A 9,040-nucleotide genomic window follows, 5' to 3' on the forward strand; every position below is an offset into this window, starting at 1 on the left:
TACAGACACGGTCCATCTTAGACCCTACAGACACGGTCCATCTTAGTCCCTACAGACACGGTCCATCTTAGACCCTACAGACACGGTCATCTTAGACCCAACAGACACGGTCCATCTTAGTACCTACAGACACGGTCCATCTTAGTCCCTACAGACACCGTCCATCTTAGTCCCTACAGACACGGTCCATCTTAGACCCTACAGACACGGTCCATCTTAGTCCCTACAGACACGGTCCATCTTAGACCCAACAGACACGGTCCATCTTAGTCCCTACAGACACGGTCCATCTTAGTCCCTACAGACACCGTCCATCTTAGACCCTACAGACACGGTCCATCTTAGACCCTACAGGCACGGTCCATCTTAGACCCTACAGACACGGTCCATCTAGTCCCTACAGACACCGTCCATCTTAGTCCCTACAGACACGGTCCATCTTAGTCCCTAAAACACGGTCCATTTTAGACCCTACAGACACGGTCCATCTTGGACCTTACAGACACCGTCCATCATAGTCTCTACAGACACGGTCCATCTTAGACCCTACAGACACGGTCCATCTTAGTCCCTACCGACACGGTCCATCTTGGACCTTACAGACCACCGTCCATCTGGACCTTACAGACACCGTCCATCTTAGTCCCTACAGACACGGTCCATCTTAATCCCTACAGACACGGTCCATCTTAGTCCCTACAGACACGGTCCATCTTAGACCCTACAGACACGGTCCATCTTAGTCCCAACAGACAGTTGTCCATCTTAGACCCTACAGACACGGTCCATCTTAGACCCTACAGACACAGTCCATCTTGGACACTACAGACACGGTCCATCTTTGTCCCAACAGACACGGTCCATCTTAGACCCTACAGACACGGTCCATCTTAATCCCTACAGACACGGTCCATCTTAGACCCTACAGACAAGGTCCATCTTGGACCCTACAGACACCGTCCATCTTAGACCCTACAGACACCGTCCATCTTAGACCCTACAGACACGGTCCATCTTAGACCCTACAGACACCGTCCATCTTAGACCCTACAAACACCGTCCATCTTAGACCCGACAGACACCGTCTAACTTAGTCCCTAAAGACACGGTCCATCTTAATCCCTACAGACACGGTCCATCTTAGTCCCTACAGACACGTTCCATCTTAGTCCCAACAGACACGGTCCATCTTAATCCCTACAGACACGGTCCATCTTAGACCCTACAGACACGTTCCATCTTAGTCCCACAGACACGGTCCCATCTTAGACCCTACAGACACGGTCCATCTTGGACCCTACAGACACGGTCCATCTTAGACCCTACAGACACAGTCCATCTTGGACCCTACAGACACGGTCCATCTTAGACCCTACAGACACGTTCCATCTTAGTCCCTACAGACACGGTCCATCTTAGACCCTACAGACACGGTCCATCTTGGACCCTACAGACACGGTCCATCTTAGACCCTACAGACACAGTCCATCTTGGACCCTACAGACACGGTCCATCTTAGACCCTACAGACACGGTCCATCTTGGACCCTACAGACACGGTCCATCTTAGACCCTACAGACACAGTCCATCTTGGACCCTACAGACACAGTCCATCTTGGACCCTACAGACACGGTCCATCTTAGTCCCTACAGACACGGTCCATCTTAGACCCTACAGACACGGTCCATCTTAGTCCCTACAGACACGGTCCATCTTAGACCCTACAGGCACGGTCCATCTTAGTCCCTACAGACACGGTCCATCTTAGACCCAACAGACACGGTCCATCTTAGACCCTACAGACACGGTCCATCTTAGACCCTACAGATACGGTCCATTTTAGTCGCTGCAGACACGGTCCATCTTAGACCCTACAGACACGGTCCATCTTAGACCCTACAGACACCGTCCATCTTAGACCCTACAGACACGGTCCATCTTAGACCCTACAGACACGGTCCATCTTAGTCCCTACACACACAGTCCATCTTAATCCCTACAGACATGGTCCATCTTAGACCCTACAGACATGGTCCATCTTAGACCCTACAGACACGGTCCATCTTAGTCCCTACAGACAAGGTCCATCTTAGTCCCGACAGACACGTTCCATCTTAGTCCCTACAGACACAGTCCATCTTGGACACTAAAGACAAGGTCCATCTTAGACCCTGCAGACACCGTCCATCTTAGACCCTACAGACACGGTCCATCTTAGTCCCTACAAACACGGTCCATCTTAGACCCTACAGACACCGTCCATCTTAGTCCCTACACACACAGTCCATCTTAATCCCTACAGACATGGTCCATCTTAGACCCTACAGACATGGTCCATCTTAGACCCTACAGACACCGTCCATCTTGGACCCTACAGACAAGGTCCATCTTAGTCCCGACAAACACGGTCCATCGTAATCCCTACGGACACGGTCCATCTTAGACCCTACCGACACAGTCCATCTTGGACCCTAAAGACAAGGTCCATCTTAGACCCTGCAGACACCGTCCATCTTAGACCCTACAGACACGGTCCATCTTAGACCCTACAGACACGGTCCATCTTAGACCCTACAGACACGGTCCATCTTGGACCTTACAGACACCGTCCATCTTGGACCTTACAGACACCGTTCATCTTAGTCCCTACAGACACGGTCCATCTTAGACCCTACAGACACCGTCCATGTTAGTCCCTACAGACACGGTCCATCTTAGACCCTACAGACACCGTCCATCTTAGACCCTACAGACACGGTCCATCTTAGACCCTACAGACACGGTCCATCTTAGACGCTACAGACACGGTCCATCTTAGACCCTACAGACACGGTCCATCTTACACCCTACAGACACGGTCCATCTTAGTCCCTACAGACATGATCCATCTTAGACCCTACCGACACGGTCCATCTTGGACCTTACAGACACCGTCCATCTTGGACCCTACAGACATGGTCCATTTTAGAGCCTACAGACTCGGTCCATCTTGGACCCTACAGACACGGTCCATCTTAGACCCTACAGACACCGTCCATCTTAGACCGTACAGACTCGGTCCATCTTGGACGCTACAGACACGGTCCATCTTAGACCCTACATACACCGTCCATCTTGGACCCTACAGACACCGTCCATTTTAGACCCTAGAGACACGGTCCATCTTAGACCCTACAGACACAGTCCATCTTAGACCCTACAAACACGGTCCATCTTAGACCCTACAGACACAGTCCATCTTGGACCCTAAAGACAAGGTCCATCTTAGACCCTACAGACACGGTCCATCTTAGACCCTACAGACACAGTCCATCTTAGTCCCTACAGACACAGTCCATCTTTGACCCTACAGACACAGTCCATCTTTGACCCTACAGACACCGTCCATCTTAGACCCTACAGACACAGTCCATCTTTGACCCTACAGACACGGTCCATCTTAAACCCTACAGACATCGTCCATCTTAGACCCTACAGACGTGGTCCATCTTAGTCCCTACAGACACCGTCCATCTTAGACACTACAGACACCGTCCATCTTAGTCCCTACACACACGGTCCATCTTAGACACTACAGACACCGTCCATCTTAGACCCTACAGACACAGTCCATCTTGGACCCTAAAGACAAGGTCCATCTTACACCCTACAGACACGGTCCATCTTAGACCCTACAGACACGGTCCATCTTAAACCCGACAGTCACAGTCCATCTTAGATCCTACAGACACCGTCCATCTTAGTCCCTACAGTCACAGTCCATCTTAGATCCTACAGACACCGTCCATCTTAGTCCCTACAGACACGGTCCATCTTAGACCCTACAGACACGGTCCATCTTAGTCCCTACAGACACCGTACATCTTAGACCCTACAGGCATGATCCATCTTAGACCCTACAGACACGGTCCATCTTAGACCCTACAGTCACGGTCCATCGTACACCCTACAGACACCGTCCATCTTAGTCCCTACAGACACAGTCCATCTTAGACCCAACAGACATGATCCATCTTAGACCCTACAGACACCGTCCATCTTAGACCCTACAGACACGGTCCATCTTAGACCCTACAGACACAGTCCATCTTGGACCCTAAAGACATGGTCCATCTTAGACCCTACAGACACGGTCCATCTTAGACCCTACAGTCACGGTCCATCTTAGACCCTACAGACACCGTCCATCTTAATCCCTACAGACACGGTCCATCTTAGACCCTACAGACACGGTCCATCTTAGACCCGACAGTCACGGTCCATCTTAGACCCTACAGACACGGTCCATCTTAGACCCTACAGACACAGTCCATGTTAGACCCTACAGACACAGTCCATCTTAGACCCTACAGACACGGTCCACCTTAGACCCTACAGACACGGTCCATCTTAGACCCTACAGACACGGTCCATCTTACACCCTACAGACACGGTCCATCTTAGTTCCTACAGACACGATCCACCTGAGACCCAACAGACACTGTCCATCTTAGACCCTACAGACACAGTCCATCTTAGACCCTACAGACCCCGTCCATCTTAGTCCCTACAGACACGGTCCATCTTAGACCCTACAGACATGGTCCATCTTAATCCCGACAGACACGGTCCATCTTAGACCCTACAGACACCGTCCATCTTAGACCCTACAGACACGGTCCATCTTAGACCCTACAGACACGGTCCATCTTAGACCCTACAGACACAGTCCATCTTAGGCCCTACAGACACAGTCCATCTTGGACCCTAAAGACAAGGTCCATCTTAGACCCTACTGACACGGTCCATCTTAGATCCTACAGACACAGTCCATCTTAGTCCCTACAGACACAGTCCATCTTTGACCCTACAGACACAGTCCATCTTTGACCCTACAGACACCGTCCATCTTAGACCCTACAGACACAGTCCATCTTTGACCCTACAGACACAGTCCAACTTAGACCCTACAGACATCGTCCATCTTAGACCCTACAGACGTGGTCCATCTTAGTCCCTACAGACACCGTCCATCTTAGTCCCTACACACACGGTCCATCTTAGACACTACAGACACCGTCCATCTTAGACCCTACAGACACAGTCCATCTTGGACCCTAAAGACAAGGTCCATCTTACACCCTACAGACACGGTCCATCTTAGACCCTACAGACACGGTCCATCTGAGACCAAACAGTCACGGTCCATCTTAGATCCTACAGACACCGTCCATCTTAGTCCCTACAGACACGGTCCATCTTAGACCCTACAGACACGGTCCATCTTAGTCCCTACAGACACCGTACATCTTAGACCCTACAGACATGATCCATCTTAGACCCTACAGACACGGTCCATCTTAGACCCTACAGTCACGGTCCATCTTAGACCCTACAGACACCGTCCATCTTAGTCCCTACAGACGCAGTCCATCTTAGACCCTACAGACATGATCCATCTTAGACCCTACAGACACCGTCCATCTTAGACCCTACAGACACGGTCCATCTTAGACCCGACAGACACAGTCCATCTTGGACCCTAAAGACATGGTCCATCTTAGACCCTACAGACACGGTCCATCTTAGACCCTGCAGACACGGTCCATCTTAGACCAAACAGACACAGTCCATCTTAGACCCTACAGACATGATCCATCTTAGACCCTACAGACACCGTCCATCTTAGACCCTACAGACACGGTCCATCTTAGACCCTACAGACACCGTCCATCTTAGACCCTACAGACACGGTCCATCTTAGACCCTACAGACACAGTCCATCTTGGACCCTAAAGACACGGTCCATCTTAGACCAAACAGTCATGGTCCATCTTAGACCCTACAGACACGGTCCATCTTAGACCCTACAGACACAGTCCATCTTAGACCCTACAGACACCGTCCATCTTAATCCCTACAGACACGGTCCATCTTAGACCCTACAGACACGGTCCATCTTAGACCCGACAGTCACGGTCCATCTTAGACCCTACAGACACGGTCCATCTTAGACCCTACAGACACAGTCCATCTTAGACCCTACAGACACCGTCCATCTTAATCCCTACAGACACGGTCCATCTTAGACCCTAAAGACACGGTCCATCCTAGTCCAAACAGACACGCTCCATCTTAGACCCTACAGACACGGTCCACCTTAGACCCTACAGACACGGTCCATCTTAGACCCTACAGACACGGTCCATCTTAGACAGTACAGACACGGTTCAGCTTAGTTCCTACAGACACGGTCCACCTTAGACCCAACAGACACTGTCCATCTTAGACCCTACAGACACAGTCCATCTTAGACCCTACAGACACAGTCCATCTTAGACCCTACAGACCCCGTCCATCTTAGTCCCTACAGACACGGTCCATCTTAGACCCTACAGACACGGTCCATCTTAATCCCGACAGACACGGTCCATCTTAGACCCTACAGACACGGTCCATCTTAGACCCGACAGACCCCGTCCATCTTAGACCCTACAGACACGGTCCATCTGAGACCCTACAGGCACGGTCCACCTTAGACCCTACAGACACGGTCCATCTTAGTCCCTACAGACCCCGTCCATCTTAGTCCCTACAGACACGGTCCATCTTAGTCCCTACAGACCCCGTCCATCTTAGTCCCTACAGACACCGTCCATCTTAGTCCCTACAGACACGGTCCATCTTAGTCCCTACAGACCCCGTCCATCTTAGTCCCTACAGACACGGTCCATCTTAGACCCTACAGACACCGTCCACCTTAGACCCAACAGACACTGTCCATCTTCTACCCTACAGGCACTGTCCACCTTAGACCCAACAGACACGGTCCATCTTAGACCCTACAGACACGGTCCATCTTAGACCCTACTGACACGGTCCATCTTAGACCCGACAGACACCGTCCATCTTAGTCCCTACAGACACGGTCCATCTTAGTCCCTACAGACACCGTCCATCTTGGACCCTACAGACAAGGTCCATCTTAGTCCCTACAGACACGGTCCATCTTTGACCCTACAGACACGATCCATCTTAGACCCTACAGACACGGTCCACCTTAGACCCTACAGACACGGTCCATCTTAGTCCCTACAGACACGGTCCATCTTAGACCCTACAGACACGGTCCATCTTAGTCCCTACAGACATGATCCATCTTAGACCCTACCGACACGGTCCATCTTGGACCCTACAGACATGGTCCATTTTAGAGCCTACAGACTCGGTCCATCTTGGACCCTACAGACACGGTCCATCTTAGACCCTACAGACACCGTCCATCTTAGACCCTACAGACTCGGTCCATCTTGGACGCTACAGACACGGTCCATCTTAGACCCTACATACACCGTCCATCTTGGACCCTACAGGCACCGTCCATTTTAGACCCTAGAGACACGGTCCATCTTAGACCCTACAGACACAGTCCATCTTAGACCCTACAGACACAGTCCATCTTAGTCCCTACAGACACAGTCCATCTTAGGCCCTACAGACACAGTCCATCTTGGACCCTACAGACACCGTCCATCTTAGACCCTACAGACACAGTCCATCTTTGACACTACAGACACAGTCCATCTTAGACCCTACAGACATCGTCCATCTTAGACCCTACAGACGTGGTCCATCTTAGTCCCTACAGACACCGTCCATCTTAGTCCCTACAGACACGGTCCATCTTAGACCCTACAGACACGGTCCATCTTAGACCCTACAGACACGGTCCATCTTAGACCCAACAGACACGGTCCATCTTAGTACCTACAGACACGGTCCATCTTAGTCCCTACAGACACCGTCCATCTTAGTCCCTACAGACACGGTCCATCTTAGACCCTACAGACACGGTCCATCTTAGTCCCTACAGACACGGTCCATCTTAGACCCAACAGACACGGTCCATCTTAGTCCCTACAGACACGGTCCATCTTAGTCCCTACAGACACCGTCCATCTTAGACCCTACAGACACGGTCCATCTTAGACCCTACAGGCACGGTCCATCTTAGACCCTACAGACACGGTCCATCTTAGTCCCTACAGACACCGTCCATCTTAGTCCCTACAGACACGGTCCATCTTAGTCCCTAAAAACACGGTCCATTTTAGACCCTACAGACACGGTCCATCTTGGACCTTACAGACACCGTCCATCTTAGTCTCTACAGACACGGTCCATCTTAGACCCTACAGACACGGTCCATCTTAGTCCCTACCGACACGGTCCATCTTGGACCTTACAGACACCGTCCATCTTGGACCTTACAGACACCGTCCATCTTAGTCCCTACAGACACGGTCCATCTTAATCCCTACAGACACGGTCCATCTTAGTCCCTACAGACACGGTCCATCTTAGACCCTACAGACACGGTCCATCTTAGTCCCAACAGACATTGTCCATCTTAGACCCTACAGACACGGTCCATCTTAGACCCTACAGACACAGTCCATCTTGGACACTACAGACACGGTCCATCTTTGTCCCAACAGACACGGTCCATCTTAGACCCTACAGACACGGTCCATCTTAATCCCTACAGACACGGTCCATCTTAGACCCTACAGACAAGGTCCATCTTGGACCCTACAGACACCGTCCATCTTAGACCCTACAGACACCGTCCATCTTAGACCCTACAGACACGGTCCATCTTAGACCCTACAGACACCGTCCATCTTAGACCCTACAAACACCGTCCATCTTAGACCCGACAGACACCGTCTAACTTAGTCCCTAAAGACACGGTCCATCTTAATCCCTACAGACACGGTCCATCTTAGTCCCTACAGACACGTTCCATCTTAGTCCCAACAGACACGGTCCATCTTAATCCCTACAGACACGGTCCATCTTAGACCCTACAGACACGTTCCATCTTAGTCCCAACAGACACGGTCCATCTTAGACCCTACAGACACGGTCCATCTTGGACCCTACAGACACGGTCCATCTTAGACCCTACAGACACAGTCCATCTTGGACCCTACAGACACGGTCCATCTTAGACCCTACAGACACGTTCCATCTTAGTCCCTACAGACACGGTCCATC

The sequence above is a fragment of the Chiloscyllium punctatum genome, chromosome 19 (assembly GCF_047496795.1).
Source record: "Chiloscyllium punctatum isolate Juve2018m chromosome 19, sChiPun1.3, whole genome shotgun sequence".
NCBI lineage: Eukaryota > Metazoa > Chordata > Chondrichthyes > Orectolobiformes > Hemiscylliidae > Chiloscyllium > Chiloscyllium punctatum.